Source organism: Sarcophilus harrisii, chromosome 5 (assembly GCF_902635505.1).
Source record: "Sarcophilus harrisii chromosome 5, mSarHar1.11, whole genome shotgun sequence".
Classification (NCBI taxonomy): domain Eukaryota; kingdom Metazoa; phylum Chordata; class Mammalia; order Dasyuromorphia; family Dasyuridae; genus Sarcophilus; species Sarcophilus harrisii.
In genome coordinates this window covers 58,334,823-58,354,296 of record NC_045430.1, presented here as the reverse complement: position 1 = coordinate 58,354,296, position 19,474 = coordinate 58,334,823, and the positions used below count along the sequence as shown (strand labels likewise).

At 36.6% G+C, this 19,474-nt stretch overlaps 2 long non-coding RNA genes across 3 annotated transcripts in view; one reads left to right on the top strand and one right to left on the bottom strand.

Moving 5' to 3' along the window:
- The window catches only part of LOC116419374, a 60,190-nt gene extending 43,748 nt beyond the window's left edge, over positions 1–16,442 (bottom strand). The window contains exon 1 of one of the 2 annotated variants that reach the window (XR_004229670.1): positions 15,919–16,442. This is a non-coding gene — a long non-coding RNA (uncharacterized LOC116419374). The remainder of the gene's footprint in view (positions 1–15,918) is intronic. The other variant, XR_004229671.1, reaches the window with a different exon arrangement.
- LOC116419373 lies at positions 3,292–19,141 on the top strand. The gene is made up of 3 exons (XR_004229669.1): positions 3,292–3,392; positions 6,621–6,752; positions 18,072–19,141. It is a non-coding gene; the product is annotated as an uncharacterized LOC116419373 (long non-coding RNA).
- Positions 19,142–19,474: the final 333 nt, after the last annotated feature.

Sequence of the window (19,474 nt, the reverse complement as noted above, 5' to 3'; positions counted from 1 at the left end):
ATTAAGGTCAATGTCCTAACTGAAAGACTTGTAATACTCCAAATGAAAAGAGCATGGTATTATTTCCCCTAGAGAGAAGACAGTATACCTCAGCTCAGTTTATGGCTGAAGGTGGGGAAAGATTTCAGCTACCAATCAAAGAGCAAGTCCAGAAGGCCAGTGTATTGAATGATCCAGGCACTGATGTTACATTCTGATAAGAGCCTGGTCTGCTTGGTACTATCTGCCAGCAGGTACTAAAAGCAAAAGTCCTGTCTGGCAGTGATTGCTTACTATCAAAGAGACTTGCTTGACCTCATTTGGAAGTCATTCCCCACCAACTGCCCAGACTAATCCAAAAGCCAGGGTTTTATGAGGGAGCCAATACAGTCAGTGAGTGGACATCCTGGTTCAGCAGCAGACTGATTTATCCACCTGAAAGGAAGAGAAAGCCACTATACAGTGGCAACACCATGACATGCAAAGACCCAACTCAGCTGAATAATGGAGGGATTCATTCTGAAGGGATTCATTATGACTTCATAAGGATTTTCCAGAGAAAGAAAGGATATCAAAGTTCTAAAGTTCCAGAATTTTAAAATTTCTTAATAACATATGTCATTTACATATATGCCATGGTACTTTAAATTTCTGCCTACTTTTTTCTGCCTCCTGGACGGTGGGTATATTTGAGGAGAAATGCACCCCTGATGTTGGAAGAAATTATTTATATTACTATTCTTGTTATGGCATTTGAATAAAGGCCTTTCCTTTAAAAATCTTACTCTACTAGTTGCTTATCAAGGGAAAATACAATAGTGCATGCTCATGTACTAGTGTACAGTAGGGTAGTCTCCCATAGTGTTACTTAGAATTCTGGCTATAACAATAGCCACTGCTTTGAGGACCCAACTGGCCAGTGATGGAGCAAGTAAGCTCTGAGGGACTTCAATTATACAGATATAATTGTATCTCCTGGCCAAAGTCACAAGAACCAATAAATTCTGTATTTGTCTCAATGGTCACTCATCCTTCAAAAGAAAAAGGAAATGACAGGAAGCATCATTCTGGATTTGATCAAGGAGGAAATAGTTCTTAAAGTATAGATGACAGGGATTTTGGGAGAAATGGCCACTCTAAGAATTTGTGACAGTGAAGAAGGAAGCTAAACATAGTCTGATGACCCATTTTGATTTTGGAAAGAAGGCTTCTTATGGTTCAAAGAAAATGCATGTAAGATCCCTACAGTTTAAAACTATAAATGGAAAGTCATCCCAGAAGACACTGATAGCTCTCAAAAACAAAATTCCAAAGACATAAAGACAAAAAATTCTGATAACTAAGAAAAAGAGAAAACTGTGGGTTCTCATGCGGGAAATGTAGAATTCAGACTATCTTGGATTTTTAGAAGATGTATAGAAGATAGAAACAAAGGCAGTTATTTGAAGATGAATAGACCAAAAGGGAGATTGATCCCCCTACTGAATATACAAATTGTAGCATGATTCTGTAAGAATAATGCCAGCTCTGCTAAATTTCAAAATGAGCTGAGGCTGGCTAAGAATACTCAAAACACTTTGCTCTGGATAAATCTTCCAATTGACCACTCCATAGCTTTCTTTCCATGTGATCAGTGGGAGGAGTCAGATACCACTGGCAGCTGAAGTAGTTCACCAATCTTGGAGTCTAGGAAACATGCATTCAGATACCTCCTTACATCTTTATTAGTTGTGTGCTATTGGGTAAGTTACTCAACTTTTCTCAGACTCAGTTTCCTCATCTAATCAAAAGAAATAACTTGTGTAAAGCACTTTACTAATATTAAAGTAATTTATAAATGCTAGATCTCTGTATGTAAAAAAAAAAAAGGGGGGACAATAATAGTTTTTACACCAGGGTTGGTGTGAAAATCAAATAAAATAAGGCATGTAAAGCATTTTGTAAACCTTAAAGCGTCATGTAAATATTAGCTTCCATTGATTGTTTCTTGCCTTCGTTCTCATTGTCCACAGCACAAATTGGGTACGACAATGTTTACAACAGGACGGGTTCTATAAAACAATGATGACCTCAACAGAGGCCCAGAACAAAAATGGAAGAGAGGAGTTTAAGGTGGGAATTGACCTATATAGGCAAAAATGAGAATGAGACAGCTCACTGAAAATGCAAAAAAAGCTCACCTAGGATCATAGGATCATAACTCTTGAGCTCAAAGGGACTTTCCTGTTCTTTTATAGATGAGGAAAGCAAGACTGAAATTGTTTAGAAGCCTTGTCCATAGTCACAGAGGTAATAAGCATTAGAGGTGAGATTTAAACACAGGTCTTCTGATTCAAGAATCATTGCTCTTTTCCTGAAGATCAAAGATACAACCTCTTTAAAAAAATTTTTTTTAAATTATTTGAATTTTTTTTTGTTTTATATCAATTACATTTTTTAGGATATTTATCTCCCAAAGAAACGTTTCTTAAAATACTTCAGCAAAATTCACCAACCCATTTAAAAAATCTGAAATATTCATTGTTCAAAATCTCTGCAAAGAAGTAAGAGTACCTTCTCATTTGTTAGGGGCCAACTTCAGTCATCAGTTTTTTATATTTTTGTTATTGGTAGTAGTCTATCATTTAATTATTGCAGTCATTGAGTATATTTTCCTGGTTCTGTTTACTTCACTTTGCATCAATTCGTATATATTGTATCTTCCTATACTTCTTTGTAGTCACTGTTTCTTTATAGTATAACAAAAAGTTTTTGTGTACATGCAGACTTTCTTTTTATCATTGATATTGTTAAGGTATATATGCCTAGTAAGTGAAAAATTTGCCACATTTTAGTAACTTTCTTGGCATAATCCCAAAATGATTTGTATAATGGTTGGACTAAGTCATAGTTCCATAAATATGAATGTTTACCTAATTTTCCTTCCAACATTGATGATTCCCATCTTTAATTATCTTTGCCAGTTTGCTTTTGTAAAGTGAAACTTTAGAATTATTTTAATTTGCATTACTCTTATTAGTGACTAGAGGAAACTTCTCTTTTTAATCTTGTCACAAGCTTCACAAAAATGGGAATTTGGAACTTTTTCAAGCCCTAGATATACCCACAGTGCCCTCATACTCCAAGAGAAATAAGGGTACTTGGGAAGATTGTCAAGTGTTTCATAGAATAGGTCTTGACTGATCTCTGATTCATTTCTTTGAACAGTATAAGTGACTACAGTGTGGATGGTCTGTGTAACAATAAACATAGCAGGTCATAATTAAGAATATTCCAAAATCACAAATGGAGGTTTAAGAGCAGTGATAAAAGGTTCTTATTTAATACACTTGGAGCCTATTCTGCGTCATACTTCTAGATCTATATTGAACCTAGGACCAGTACAAAAGACCTACAAGACCTGAGAACTCAAAGTAGGTAGATGAAGTGGGAGTAATTTTAGAATTTATAAACTAAGCATCCTTTGGTGTGATTCCTACTAGATATAGTATAATTCTGTGCCTTTAGGATAGCCAATACATACACACTGAATACCCTCTGGCAAAGCCACTTGGCTGGTGGCTTGGGAGTAGTGCCATCCAGTGACCAAAATACATAGTACACTCCCTTGCAAATTAATTGACAATTTAATTAAGTGACAGCCTGCTTTTTTGTACAAAACAAGGGAAAGCCTGCTATGGAAGCCTATTGCTATTGAAGCACTGGGGAACCCAACAAGTTAAACTTAACCCACAGCACGATCATTCTGTATTAGTGGGTTGTTGTTGTCTGTCCTTCATTGTCGGAAACAACCATAACATCAGGGGGAGATGGATGACATGACATGAAAGTGACATTTGAGTGAGGAAATGTTGGGCAAGCTTACTAGCCTCACTTTTTCCTCCAGGGCTTTTTGGATCAGGACAACTGGAGATGGCCCTAGATGTAGTAGGAGACCTTGGCTTTTTTAAACTAGAAAGGAAAGGAAAAGAGAAAGGAAAAGAGAAGACAAAAGAGGGAAAAAAAAATTAAATTTGCATTCCTTTTGTCAGAGTACCCACAGGTAAGGTTATGATACCCTATGAGGAAAGGAAGGAAAAGAGGGAGTGGGAAAGAAGGAAGGAAGAAAGAAAGAAAGGGAGGGAGGGAGAGAGGGAAGGATTGCCCAATTGACCAATTCACTTAGTCTTTATTAGTTGAAAAAAAGATTAGAGAACAGGTAGTATCACTGCTTTAAAAGAATGGAAAAGTGCTAAAGGATTAAAAAAGATTACTCAAATTCTTTTGTTTCTTGGCTTCTCTAGGAAACTGGGTGGTGAAATGGATAGATAGAACATTGGGTCTGTAATCAGAAAGACTTGAGTTCAAATATGATCCCTTACAGTTATTAGTTATGTTACCCTAGACAAGTCACTTAAACTCTGTTTGTCTCTATTTCCTCAATTGTAAAATGGGAATGATAATAATACCTCCCTGGCTTTTTGTGAAGATCAAATTAAATTATGTTTGTAAAGCACTTAGCACAAGAATTTAATAAATGGTTTGGTTTTTTTTTTTTTGCCTTTCTTCCATTCCTCTCCTTTCAAACTTTCTTCTATCCTTTTTTCCTTTATTCACTATCAATAAGAATCAATCTTTGACCTGAAAAAAGACTTGAAAAGGACAGGAAAAAATAATAATTGGAAGAAAAATCCAAAATGTGTAAGGAGAAAAAAATTAGCCTTGATGAGTTCCTATCTAAGCCAAGATGAACCAAATCCTAGGGTACTGGAAAAAAAAAAAAAACAATAAAGGTTACTATTGATTTTTAAACTTTCATGGAAAATGGAAGAGGTGCTGCAAGACTGGGAAGGGGGCAAATATTGCCCTGGTTTTCAAACAGGAAGGGAGAGTCTAATCCATAAATTTATCTATAAATTAAGATGAGGATTCCTCACAAAAATTTCAAATGTATTGTCAAAGTGATGACTAACTATTGTTCAGAAAAAGAAAATGTGAAGAATCAGAATGGCTTGACCAAAAACAGATAAGATCACACCAATCCCTTTTACTTTTTTTGATCAGTAGATCAGGAATACCGAGATGAGCAAAACATTTAAAAGAGTATCTCCTGCTTTCTCTGGGGATAAGATAGAGAAATGTGGGCTAGAGAACTGTTTTAGGAGGGGTTGAATGATTGTACCTGAAGAATAACTATTTATGGCTTGGATGGATTTCTATAGGGCAGTACTTTAGGCCAGTGGTATCTAAATCAAATAGAAATGGGGACAGTGAGGTCACAATTTTGCCTTGGTTACTCCCAAATCTTCTCACCACTGATCTGAAAAAATGCCTCAAATCAAATTCTGAATCGAAAGCCAAAACAACAACAACAGGGAGTCACTTTTCTGACCCAAGGCAGCTCAGGAAAATGGATAAAAATCTGAGTTTAGGCTGGCCACGTGCACAGCAGCAGGAGGAAGTGACACTGGTAGTGCAAGCAAGAAACAATTCAAAGCTTAGAGACAGTAAAGGGACTGAACACCTGGGTAGAAAGAAATCTCAGGGGGCCTCTTTACTAGCACTGGGAGCAGGAACAGATGCCTCTGGCAACTCTGTCGCCCATTACCCAGTTTGGGGTCATGATTCCAGGGTGGAGAGAATTAGGTCATGAAGGATCAGGGATCTACATGTATAAGGAGGAAGGAACAAGTTTCAGAACATAACTGCATGGCTTTGAGCCCAATAGCAGAGGGGAGACTTAGTCCTAACCTTTAGCCACACATATAAGCCTGCAGTGCAATAAACCTGGGTAGGAGGCCAAAATGAAGGGGAAGTCAGCAGTTCTGGGGCTGCATTAATAGAAGCACAAAGTAAAGAATGAACTAAAAATGTTGAGTTCTGAGCACCAACAACTTCTTGAAAGGACACATAAATTGGAAAGCAACAAGGTGTAGATAATTGGAATAATGAAGGGTCTCAAAATTATGGGCTGCAAAGATAGATTATAGGAAATTGGGTGGTTTTATCTGAGGAATAGAATACAGCAGGGACAGAATAGTTGTTTCCAATAAGAAATGGTATCACTTAGATGGAGTAGACTATATGATTCCAGATGACAACAAACAGACATCTAAGTAGAACTTGCAGAGACTGTACATTGATTTAAGGAAAAACTTCCCAACTGTCACCCAAAGTGAAATGGGTTGCCATGGGAAATAGGTCTTTGAGTTAAGACCAGGTCACCATTTGATAAAAGACTGTAGGGGGAATTCTCAGTCAGGTACAGGTTGGGACTAGAATAGCTTTTGTTGGCCCTATGATTGGTACTCCCAAAGATTCCATTCTAGTTCAGGCATCTCAGCTATTTCAGCATGACTGAAGTTGTATGTTTCTGATATCTGCGTTGTTCTGTGGAAGGGTGGCTCCAACTATAATGGAACACTGTTAAATGTTTTATGGTTTAAAGTTGTTGGTTTTGTTATTGTTGTTAAGCCTTTAAACTTTGGTCCCAACGTCTGATGGTTTATTGAACTAATGAGATAAGCCCTAAGTTAAAAGCTATGGGGAAGATTTTATAATATCAAGAACCTAGGATAGAGTTGAAATAAAGAGATTTTGTAATAAGGCCAAAAGAAAAGTAAACAAAAATACAAACAAAAAATTACTTGTTTTTTCTTCAGAAAGGTTCTTTCACTTGATTTCTAGAAGAAATAATCATGAAAATCAAGATATACTTCCTCAATCACAGAGTTCACTGATTGGTAACTTTCAAAAGGCATTTGGCTCATCTCACCCACATCTATCATCACTGGGTAAGATATTGTACTATCATCTCATATAGGAACCTATCTACATAAAATTCTCTATAATATTTTTGATATCTTAAAAGATCAATATTTTGCAAGATGTATGATGTTATCAATTTGAGATATCATATACTGAATCAACAAGTATTCATTAAGTGCCTACTTAATTCATTAAGTGCCTACTCTTAAGTGTCTGACTCTAGACACTTATGAGTTATATGCTCCTGGACAAACCACAATATCTACCTGCCTCAGTTTCCTAAATTGCAAAATGGGAATAATAATACCACCTTCCTCCCTGGGTTGTTTTAACTTTCAAACAAGGTAATATTTGTAAAACACAACACAGTGCCTGGGGCACATGGTGGGCACTTAGTGTTAGAGATATAATAAAAAGAAAAGAAATAGTCCCTGATCTCAAAGAATTCATAATCTGAGAGAAATAAGATGCAAACAACTATATACAAATAGGAGAGATAAAGGATAGATTGAAAATAATCTTAGAGGCAAGACACTAAGATTAAGGAAAAGCTTCTTACTAAAAGTAAACCCTTACCTGACACTTGAAGGAATTGAGGAAAAAGAGAGATAAGGAGGGAGATAATCTCAGTGAAAAAGTCAATGAAAATACATGGAGTCAGGAGATGAAAGGTCTTTTGGAAGGAAGAGCAAGGAGTCAAGGGTCACTGAATCACAGAGTACATGGAGGGGAGTAAGGTAAAAGGAGACTGGAGGGACAGGAAATCACCAAGTAATGAAGTACTGTAAATGCCAACTAGAGGATTTTATATTTGATCCTAGAGGTAAAAAAAAAAAAATCCAACAATAAATGCCAGTGATTCCCAAAAGAAATTAATTGAATGGAGCATGGGAAAAGTCTGACATGATCATATACGAGCTTTAAGAAGATCAATCTGACAGCTGAGTGGAAGATTAACTGGAGTGGAGACATTTGAGGCAGGGAGACAAACCAGCAAGTTATTGCAATAGTCTAGGCATGAAGTAATGAGGAACCTGCACCATGGTGGTGATGGCAGAAAAGAGAGGAAAGTGTATAAAGGAGATGTTACAAAAGTAGAAATGGTAAGACTGGTAGCTAATTGTTTAGAGGGATAAGAAAAAGTGAGGAGTCAAGAATGACAGTTAATATGTGCTTGGCTTATTAAGGAGATAGTACATTTGACTATGGAATATGGAAGTTGGGAAGAGAAGGTCTGGGGAAAAATATAAGTTCTGTTTTTGACATGAGTCTATGAGAAATCCAATTTGAGAAGTAAAATAGGCAGATGGATATGTGAAAATAGATGTCAGGAAACAGGTTAGAGCTGGACAAATAGATCTGAGAATCAGTTGTATAGAGATAATGATTAAATCCATGGCAAATTAATTGATGAGATCATCAAGCTATATTAAGTGTAGAGAGAAAAGAGGGTCACAGAACAGTACTATCATTACAGGTGTGATCAATAAAAGAGACTAAAAAGGAAGAATGGTTAGACAGGAGAGAAGTATCCCCAAAACCTAGAGGTAAGACAGAATCAAAGAGAAGAGGGTGACTGATTGTTCGAAAGACTGTAGAAAGGTCAAAAAAGATGAAGACTTTCTGAAAAAAGATTATTCAATCTGACAATTAAGGGATCACTGGTAACTTTAAAGAGAGGAAGAAGCCAAATTATAGAATTAAGAAGAGACTGAGAGACACTTAACACTTACTAGCTGTGTGACTCTGGGCAAGTTACTTAATCCCAAATGCCTCAGCAAAGGAAAAAAAAAAGAAGAGACTGAGAAGAAAGGAAGTATAAGTATTCCCATTATAGATGGGCTTCTCAAGGACATTAGCCATAAGAGGAACAATATAGCTAGCAAGAATAGCTGGATCATGTGGGAGTTTCTTGAGGATGGAAGAGTCATGGATATGTTTGTAGACAGAAGGGAAACAGCTTATTGGCAGGGAAGGAATGAAGGTTAATGAAAGTAGTGATGATAGCAGGCAGCTAAATGGTACAGTGGATAGAGCACCAGGACTTATGATACTCTTAGTATTTTTGCTTTTGTTCACGTCCTTATAAGTTTTGGAGTTAGGAAATTAGGAGTTAGGATGATCTGAATTCAAAACCAGTTCTCGGACACTTATTAGCTGTGTAACCTGCCCTGAGTCACAATCACTTAATTCTGTTTGCTTCAGTTTCCTCACCTGTTAAAGTGAGCTTTAGAAGGAAATGGCGAACTACTCCTGTATCCTTGCCAAAAGCCTGCCTTGTTTCAACAGCCTAGATGTGGTCTAGCATCCAGGTCCTGTGAGTGGGATAAGTGAGTCCATTTTAACTCAAAGAGTTAAAAATAACTCTAAGGTTGAGAACCCAGGTGAGCTGGAGAATTATGCTGCTAAAAGAAATAGGAACATTATTAGGAAGAGGGTTGACTCTAGGGAAAGTATAGAAGACATGACATTCTCTCAGAATCAGATTTTCTCTCAGAGAGAATGATAGATTTTGAACACAAAAATATAGTGTTGAAAGGAAATTTGGCAGAAAATAATCAAAAAGCAAAAAATCATTAAAAGAATATCTGAGTTATTGCAAGCCAAAATGACCTTGTAGACAGAATGAATGAAATTAACTTAAAGATGTTAGGTCTCCCAGAAGTAAATGACAAATCAAAAAAACTTGATTGCTATACTGTAAGAAAAAAATACAAGAAAACTGTTCAGAACATTTGAACAAAGACAATAAAGGACTGAATAACAAATCCAAAGACCTTTTTCAGGAAAAAAAATTTTGAAAAATCTAAGCTTGAAACTCAAAGGCTTGAGTGCTTAAATTTTGCAATTTCAATAACAAATGAAATTTGTAAACAGCCAAGAGTAAGTACTTCAGTTATAGACACTAATAGAAAATCAGGGAAAATGATAGAAAAAGATAATGCAAAAATATACAATAAAAAATACCATATAATACAAAGTGAAACCTAATCATCAATGAAAAAAAGAAGTTGAATTTTCAACTAAGGAGAGGCATTCAATGCCCTTCGGCAAAAAACAAAAAACAAAGGAAAAAAAGCAAAGGTAAGCCTAATAAATATCTAAACTAAAAATAGTCCAAACAAGTAAAATACAAGAAAAATAAGTACAATTATTTTTTAAATAATGAAATTTTCTTATGTTTATAATCTTTCATTTAAAAAAGAAAAATAATAAATTGAACTAAAGGGATAGAAGAAAGAAGAGAAACAGATCAAGGACAGAGAGACAAAAAAGGGGAGGAATTTAAAGAAAAAGAAGAGAAGGAATATTTGAATATTCCATAGCCTAAATTCTATAATCATTATAAATAAAGAAATATCTGGGAAATTGAATGAAGGCAGAAAAGAAAGGAAGAAGCAGTTTTACTTAGTCGTGTACTAGAACCATCTTGTTGACTCTTAAAAGCTGATTGTTAAATTTTCATTGTGAGCATTTATACCTTGGAAATCAGAACTTGATTTATTGTTTTATTGATTGTCTAGACTTAAGAAAGTCATAGAGAAGATAATAATGCAAATTAAACTTAAAAGCCTGGTGAGTGTATATTTTTTCCCCAGAGAGTCAACTGTTAAACATTTACCAGCACACTCCTATATATACTACCCACCCAATCAATAGAGAAAAGATAATGATTTCCTTACTAAGAGTTAGGACTATGGGAGAATAGGATAAAAGCAATTGAGGACAGAGGCTGGAATGAAAGGAGTTCTGTCCCAAAGGAGTAAAGGAACAGTACTACAAAGAACAGGAGGGTGTGTAGATATTTACAGAGTTTTAGTGCCCAGAATTGTACCATCTCTCAGGCATAGTAATATATGAATACCTATAGGCAGCCAGAACCCAGGGTAATAAAAAAGACATGGAACCATAGAGAGACAACTGGTCCTTAGAATGGGAAGTGATTATTTTGAGGACAAGAAGCTAGTATTAGGCCTCAGGATCTAGGACAAATAATTCCCACATTACTCTTTTCATGAACTGATATTTCTAAGAGGGTGGTACAACAAATTAAAAAAAAAAAAAAAAGGATGGGATAAGATATATAAATGTAATTATTTAGAAATAGGATAGAGGAAGGAGTTCAAAGTAGGTTCTCCAGAAGCTTTACCTTCCTAAGGGACAGAAAATAAAAGAGGAACAAGTGCAGATATAATCCATGGGAAAATAGAATTCAAAACAAATTAGAAGAGAAGAGAAATTAGGAGGACAAAGCAAAGAAAAACCTCTTCAACAAGGGCACTGCAAAAGATTATTACTTCAAAGAAAAGTTGGAAGGAAGATTTTGATACACATTTAACTAGACAGGAAAACAAATGAGTCAAAAGAAGAACAAAAAAAAAATGAAAGAACAAAAAAAACTAATAATTTAAGCAAATTCAAGGAACTTGGAATAGAGCAAGGAAAAAGGGACAGAAAAAAGACTGGGAAATTACTATTATCATTATAGTGTAAACAAAACCAGTTTCAGGAACAAAATACTGCCTTTAAAAGGGTGATAAAAAGATAAATTTTTTGACTTATCAATATAAGAGCAACACAAGAAGGAAAATATAAGCTTAGCAATGATATCTTTAAATGTAAATGCTTTAAATGCTTAAATGGGAAAAAAAGGCAGAATGGATAAGAAAACAACATCTAACCATTTGTTGAATCAAAGCAGCACATCTAAAAATAAAAAGACATAAAGAATGAAAATAAGGGGCTATTGTCTAAATATTAAGTAGTTCCAGTTTCCAAGATTTGAAATCACTTTTTGTGATATCTCTAAAAATTTGGGAAGTAAAAAGAAATGAGAATTATTTGTATGCTTAAGGAAATCAAATACAATGAAATAATATCAGTTCTAAATATATATGCATCAAATGGCAAAATATTTCAATACATAAAGAAATGGTTAACTGAATGAAAAAAAATGCAGCAAATATAAAAAATTTTTTCACTTAAATTCAACACATAGGAAAATATCGAATATAAAATAAACCATTGATGTTAAATCTGAAAAACTTAAGTCATTTTCCAGATAGGAATATTAAATAATATACATATGTCTTATTACCACATAATATTTTATTACCAGGGCAGAGAAAAATTATAAGGAAGTGAACAAAAGCAAAAATACTAAGAGTATCATAACCCAATAAAAGTAATAATTAATACAGGGAACACAAACAAAAGATACAGACTTTAATGGAAACTTGATAATACTTTAGGGTTCTAAGCAGTCTATAGTCAAAAAACAGACCATAGAAAGAATTAATAACTATGTGAACAATAATGATAATGAGATACATAACAAAATTCATGGTATGCAGCTAAAATGGTCCTCCAAGGAAAAATCTTGCTTCTGAAAAAATAAATCAAAGAGGATTAATGAAATCTAGAACTAGAACATTAACAAATGCATAAACTCAAAAAAACAAAAAGGAATTCTTGAAAATTAGGGAAGAGATAAAATGGAAAACAAAAAGGCTACAGAAATAATAAGCAATACTGAAAGCTATTTCTCAGAAAAGAATAACAAATGTTGGAAGGACTACCGAAAACAGGTGTTTTGATGCACTGCTGGTAGATTTGTGAATTGATATTATCATTCTAAAAAGCAATTTGAAGCTATGCTCCTCAAATCATTAAACCGTGCATACCTTTTGACACAGGGATATTATTATCAGGCCTATATTTCAAGGACATCAGAGAAAGCAGAATATTGACTATATGTACAAAAATATTTACAGCAAATATTTTTGTGGTGGCAAAGAACTTACAACTGAAGGAGTGCCTATCAATTGGAGAAGGGCTGAACAAATGATACTATATAAATGAAATTTTAAAAATTGTATACTTTAAGAAATGAAGAAACTTGGAACAATATGAGGCACAGTGAAGTCAGCAGAACTAGGAGAATGATTTATACTATAACAATAACATAAAAAATGAACAGTTTTGAGACTTAATATCGCTGTTTACAAGGAAATCAAAGTATGACAGAAAGAACAGTAGTTTGGCAGTAACAGAACTTGAATTCAAAATTTGCTTTTCCCTTTTATTGCCTGTATAACTTAAGGAAAATGACTGTTCATCTTAGGATCTTAGTATCATCATCTGTAAAATAAGGGTGGTTTTAATCTTTTCTAGGGTTTTCTCAGCTCTCAATTTTGTGAATCGATGGGAAAAATCAGAGAAGTTTGGTACACTGAATTGATCCAACCATTCTGGAAAGTAATTTGCAATTAAAAGTCAAGAAATTGGCTCTATTCTTTGAACCAGATCCCCAAAGACAGAAGCAAAATCTTGTACTCATGTGCACAAATTTTACTTATGACAGCAAAAAATTGGAAACAAAATAAGTATTCTGTAATTGGAGAACTGCTGAACAATTTGTGACATATAATGCAATGGAATATTACTATACCCAAAAATATTTTGGCTTCAGATAAATGTAGAAAACTTGCATGAACTGATACAAAGCAAATTGAGCATAAACAGGAAAACAACTTATTGTTCTACAACATTTTAAAGGAACACAACTTTAAAAGCCATAAGGAAATCTGATCAATACAATAACCAATCATGATGCCAAAAGATTGCTAAAAAAAACATATTTTCAAGTTGCAGTGATGGACTAAATATTCAGAATGACACATGTATTTTATGTACTGATTGTTTTGCTTGGTTGTATTTATTTGTTACAAGGGAAGGCTTCTATGTGGAGGAAAGGAAGTTGGTAAGTAGAGATAGTAATGTGAAAATAAATCCTATAAACAGCAATCAGACGTTTAAAAAATACCCCAAAGAAAGCATGAGAAAGTTCAGAGCAAGACACAGACTGGCAGGGCAGTTCTGTTGCTATTACTTAAATATCAGTATTTCAGCAATGAAAGATAAACCCACATCAGTGAAATCCCCAAAATAGTGACATATTAAAATATAATTTTCTGACTTTATTATTATTTGCCATGACTACAGCTCAATTGTACTCTGTGATTTCCCCCAACATTTGATGCCCATTTAGGAATTCACCTCTAAATCCCACAAAGAATTATTTTACTCAAAGATCATTCAGCCATAATGATAATGTAAGTTAAGGTGAATCACATTAGGAATTAGCTTGGATTTTCTACTCTAATTTCATCTTTAATCATACACAATAACCAAGTTGAATGATTGATTTTATAATTTGTTTTGGTTATGCATAGTCATAAATCTTGTTTCAAGTTATCATAAGTACTGATGATCTTATTTAAAGCTAAGGGAGGAAAAATATTTCCTAGAATGGATTGACTGCTGTTATGATGTAGAAATGTGTTTTCAGATAAATCCTAAAACTTGGTATGTGCTCATTTATACATTTTGGAGATTACAAAACTTTGTGAACAACTGGTTTTGCATCTTTAAATTTACTCATTTTCAACATACTTAACCTCTGCAAAAAGGATTGAAAAAATAATTACTAAGCAAAATCTGTTCAGTGGAATGGACTAAAATATTATTGTAACATAAGAAATTAAGAATATATGAATTCAGAGAAACCTGGAACACTTGCAAGAACTGATGCAGAAGGAAATAAGTAGAACCAGGAGAACAATTTATATTACTATAAAATTATAAAAGAAAACAACTTTCAAAGATTTAAAAATCATTTTACCACAAAAATAAGAAACAAACCAAGAAAACTAAATACTAATTATTTGACTACAAAATGCGATATCAATATGTTCAATCTTCTTACAAATGGTATGGATATTCTACTAACAAGTTAACAAACTTTGCATTTTAAAAATAAAATGTGAAATTATTTAAAAATATTTCCAGATTCAATTTTGTTTTAATTGGTAAATGATAAAGAAAACTATAAAATCAAAAGTAGACTCAGTTTTATTAGGAAATGGATTGTAGAGGATGAGGATGGATTTCTTTTGTAATTTCTGATTAAACTAAGTGTAGATTGTCATTATTCTATAAAACAATTTCTGGATATGGTCTCAACAAACTAGTAACAATTTTCTTTTAAAAAGTATTTGGCTTAGTTTTTCAGAAATCCAAAAATATATCTAAATAAAATTTTAGAGACACATGGCTTATCGGCTCCTCAAACAATTCCTTTGGCCTCTTCACTTTTTAAAATTACATTCTTTTTTTATTGGCTTATTTATTTTTAACTAAATCATTTTATTACCTAACTTTGCACATACAAATCAAGTGTGAGTAAAATCAGGTGACGATGCAAGTCAGCCATAAACAACCACCAATTACATTAATACATTTTTAAAATTTCATTTTTTACTAATTTCTCAAGGGGTTATTATAAAATACTTGCTTGAGTCACATCTGTGGCTATTAAAAAGGAGTAAAAAGGGGTAGAAACATTTTTAAAAGAGCATTTCTTTTATAACTGAACTCTGACAATTTAAAAAATGTTTCTATATTCCATGATACCCCATAATACCCATGATACCCAATTTGGAGTACTGAAATCCCATAATCCTCCATCTCCCAATCTGAGACAAATGATTTTACTCAGGACTGTCTTTTTTTTTTCCTTAAGAGCTCAGCTCCAAACCATTTCCTCAATGATACAACAAATCTGCCTATGGATATAAATACAAGTTTACACTGTTACTTCCTGTGGTTTGACTGTGTACTTTTCCCCTTAATCCCACACCTCAAACCCCTCCAATGTCCCAGTTTTAAAATCTTCCACTATATTTCATTATAAAATCAGAAATTGCCAATTCAGCTTTGGGAAAGGAACCTTATCCCAAAGTCACCCCAAATGAAAGGTTAAAAGGATCAGCAAGACTTTAAAGAAGGTAATAAATGACTGGTTAAATTTACAGTTAAGGAATCTTAGCCCCGGGTACCGGATGCCGGTTGGATAATCAATTTCCCTTCCTCCCCACCCCTTGCATCCTTTACTCTTGGTCAGTGAAACCAATTCATATGGTATATTTGTAAACAAATGAGAATAAACAGCTAATCTAAAAAAAAAATACAAGTATGCTTGTATCCACAGGCAGCTTTACTCGGTGAATAATCACTCTCCCACCAAAGCCCCCATTCTCTTCTACGTGGAAGTGCAGGGAGGGTAGGCAGAGAGGAGAGTTTATTGAGCATGAAAACTACTTTTGTGGAATTGAATCTAGAACTGACTACCTGAACAACAGAAGAACACATTCACTCACTCCAAAGGTCCAAAGGTCTCTAGGTTTTCCTTTAATGCTACTTTTGCTTTTACTGGAGATGGAGGGAAGTCATAGTATGGACGTTAACAACAATCGCGTTTATTGTCAAATCTCTATATTCTGAGGCAACGGAAGAACGGTGGGTGGGGGGAAGCGTTAAGGGGGAAGGTTTAGCTCCCAGCAGAATTATCATGCTACTTAGCCCAACGTGAAAAGAAACTTCTTGGGAAATGAAAATGATGGCGGGGGAGGGTCGCGGAGCTGCAGGCCGAGAAGCAAAAGCAACTTTGGACCTGAGTGGCCTAAAAAGGTACTGACGGTGGCGATTTCTGCAAACAAAATTGTCGGCAACCCTAGGATTTGCGAGACTGGACTACGGAAGAGCTCAGCTTGGCCGAAGCAGAGGAGGCTGGGGGTGGAGTGGTGTGGGGAGACCCTAAAGCCAACACCCCCCACCCAAGCTGCGGCGTCTCTCCACACCCTTCCCTCTCTCCCAGACAGCTTCCTCTTACTCTCCCAGCCCCTTCCCCCCACGTGTGAATGACGTCAAAATTCCTCGAAAAAGCCGCGTGGCGGCTACAGAGGAGTGATTGCCAAGGTTGCGCCCCCCTCCCCTGTGTCCTCAAGGGGATGGATAGCTGGCCTGGGGCCAGGACGGCGCCCCAGGAGAGAAAACCATGGAGCAGATCAGTAGTTTTTTGTGTGTTTTTTTTTTCTCCTGGAGAGTCGGGGCTCTTCAGGATGTGGTGACTCCTTCAAGAACTCCCACCACCCATATTGTTGGAAAACACATTTCTCTGAAGCTGTAATAAATTTCCCGGCCCTGGGAAACGTGTGAAAAGCTGAACGAGGCAGGAGAGCCGTGGAAAATTTCGATCTTTTATTTATCTTTACTTTTCCAGGAAAAAGGAGTGGGGCGAGGAGGTGAACATAAGGCAAGCGGGCAGCTCCTAAAATGTACTTGCAGCATCTGCTGCCTCCGGAAGAAAACACGAGTTTGAATTAAAATATAGTAAATAAACAGAAGAATTAGACAGATAAAGACACAACACACACATAACACACACAAGACCTGACCCATCCTCTCACCTGAAACGCCCTGGGGATCCGATAGGGTTGCTCCCCTGGAAACTCAGACTACACCTTCATACCTGTGCTCCCCCGCCCAGGGCAAGAGAAACTCCCACTGCTGGTTCAGTCTACAGCCCATGCCCCCCACAGACTATTCTCCTTTAAACCTTATTCCTCTTCTTTTTCTCTCTCTGACCTTCCTTCATTTTTCTCCCCTTCTTCACTCTTCCTGGGTAACTCAGGAGATAATTTTGCGCTGAGATTAATTTTCTAGTGACTTTAGAGCTAATGATGTTTTAATTTTTTTCTGACCATCTCTTCCTTCATGAAATAAGAAAACATCCACAATCAAACAATTACTATTCTCTTCCTTACCCTGCCTCCCCTTCGCCTACATCCTCCCCAACCCCCCCCCCCCCACACACACCCCCTACCCTCGCATTTCGACCTCCAAGTTCGGCCAAGGGAGGAAATTCTCCCCAGTCTCCCAGTTTGTTGCTTGGTGAACACTGTTTACAATCGGAGGCTATGGGTCCGTGCTCTGAACACGTGCTTCTAAACTTTCACCCAGCTTTCTAGCTCACCTGGCCGGGGTGTATTTGCCAGGTGAGTGTGTTAGAGCAGATTCCAGCGCTGTTACACGCGGCTCGGAACACCGGGCTGGTCCCTACCCCTACAGCGTTTTGTACACTTTCCAACCGAAACTACATAAACACGTGGAGAAGGGGTGGGAGGGAGGGGAGAGTGTAGAGAGACAGGAAAACTTGTATTCCCCCAAATTTAGATTTAAAATTACGGACACTTTCCTTTGTGCAGTTGAGTTGCTTGGGGGAGAAGAAGCCACACAGAAGAAAACCTTGATCCCGAAGGGTATTTTTTTAAACCTCAAAGTTAAACCCAAGCGCTTACTTTTTAGCTAATGTACAAATAAACTCCTGACCCCCTCTCCAAAATGCGCTTTTTTATGTGTGCTTGGAAACCAAAGTGCTTTCTTTTTTGCGCCATAATGCCTTTTTACTTGTTTTTGTTTTTGTTCTTAACGCTACGTTTTAGCCTCGTAGACGGCTCGTGTGGACAATCCCCTTCCCCCACGAAGATAAATTGGACGCTGGAGAGTGATAAAAGAGCGCTGCTAGTGTACGGGAGCAGTCGGTAATGGGAAGAAGAGAATGAAGAAACTTTTAAAGAGGCTTTCATGGACTCAGCCTGGAAGGCGGAATTTGCCCGAGCTCACGATCTTAATGAATGAAGGATAGAATCGGAGATTTCTTTCTTGTCCCTCCACTCCCCTCCCCCTGTCTACTCAGCCTCCCTTTGCTGGTATTTCAAAGTAAAGCAAGCCTCGAGTCCGAGAGCGGGGGAAGGGCGGCAGAGTAGATTGAGCATCTTAGTCTACCCCCCAAAGGCTCTAGGACTAGTCCCCCCCAGCTTCCCTTCCCCGGGAGAAGTAAGGCCTGGGGGAATTGAGACTTGCTTCATCCCACCAAAGGGCAGCAATGAGATCGGTACTTTCCATTTTCTTGCACAGAGATGGGGCAGGGACGGTGACCAGTTATCAAATAATGCAAAATATGAATGACACACAGCCGGGCTGGAAACTGCCCCCGGCTTCTGTCCTTGCTCACCCAATTACATATCTTCTTCCTTTAAAATGCGCCTCCCTCCTTCCTTCTCTTTCCAACCCGCTCCCCCCCCACACACACACACATAAACCACGGCTGTTTGATCTGTAGGTTAGGTGAAGTTTGAGTTATTTCTCAATGGCTTTTAAAAATAAGAGATGTTTATTTATCCGAAATGACTCAAATCCCCAGTCGGGAACTCCAAGCTGACTAAAATCAATAGTTTAAATGAGTTTACTGTATTCCTAGTAATACTTTATTCAAACCGAGGATCATCTATGGCGCAGAACACTTTCAAGTTTGCAAGTTGGGTTTACCCAGGGAGCTTTTTAGCTTTTTTTTATTTCTACAAAATTAATGGCTTCCAATTAACAACCACACATCCCTCTACTCCTGCCCCCCACAGAGTATACGGGATACCGATTCTTTCCCTATTGATTAGGTCTGAGGGTTCCTCCTTCCTTTCCCCAGCCCCCTCTTCGCTTCTCGCCAACTTTGCTTTCTTTTGATATAGAGGGGAATGCTTCCTACTAAGAAAAAAAAAAGTAATCTGCCCAGTAACATTCAGCGCGCAGTAGCAAGAGTCTCGGAGCTATTGGCTATGCAAATAGAGGGAGGGGAGAGAAAGCTCCCCAAACTCTTACTCACCCTTTTAAAGTGATATGCCCCCTCCCCTCAACCATCCACCCCTTCCGCCCCACCCTCCTTTAAAGGGGCTGAATTAATTACATGTACTTTGGGTTTTCTCCATTTCTACCTACTCTTTGCTATTCCACCTCTGAGTCTTCATGAAAGTCTCATGAACAAGATCATCTAACCTTCACCGCCTCCACA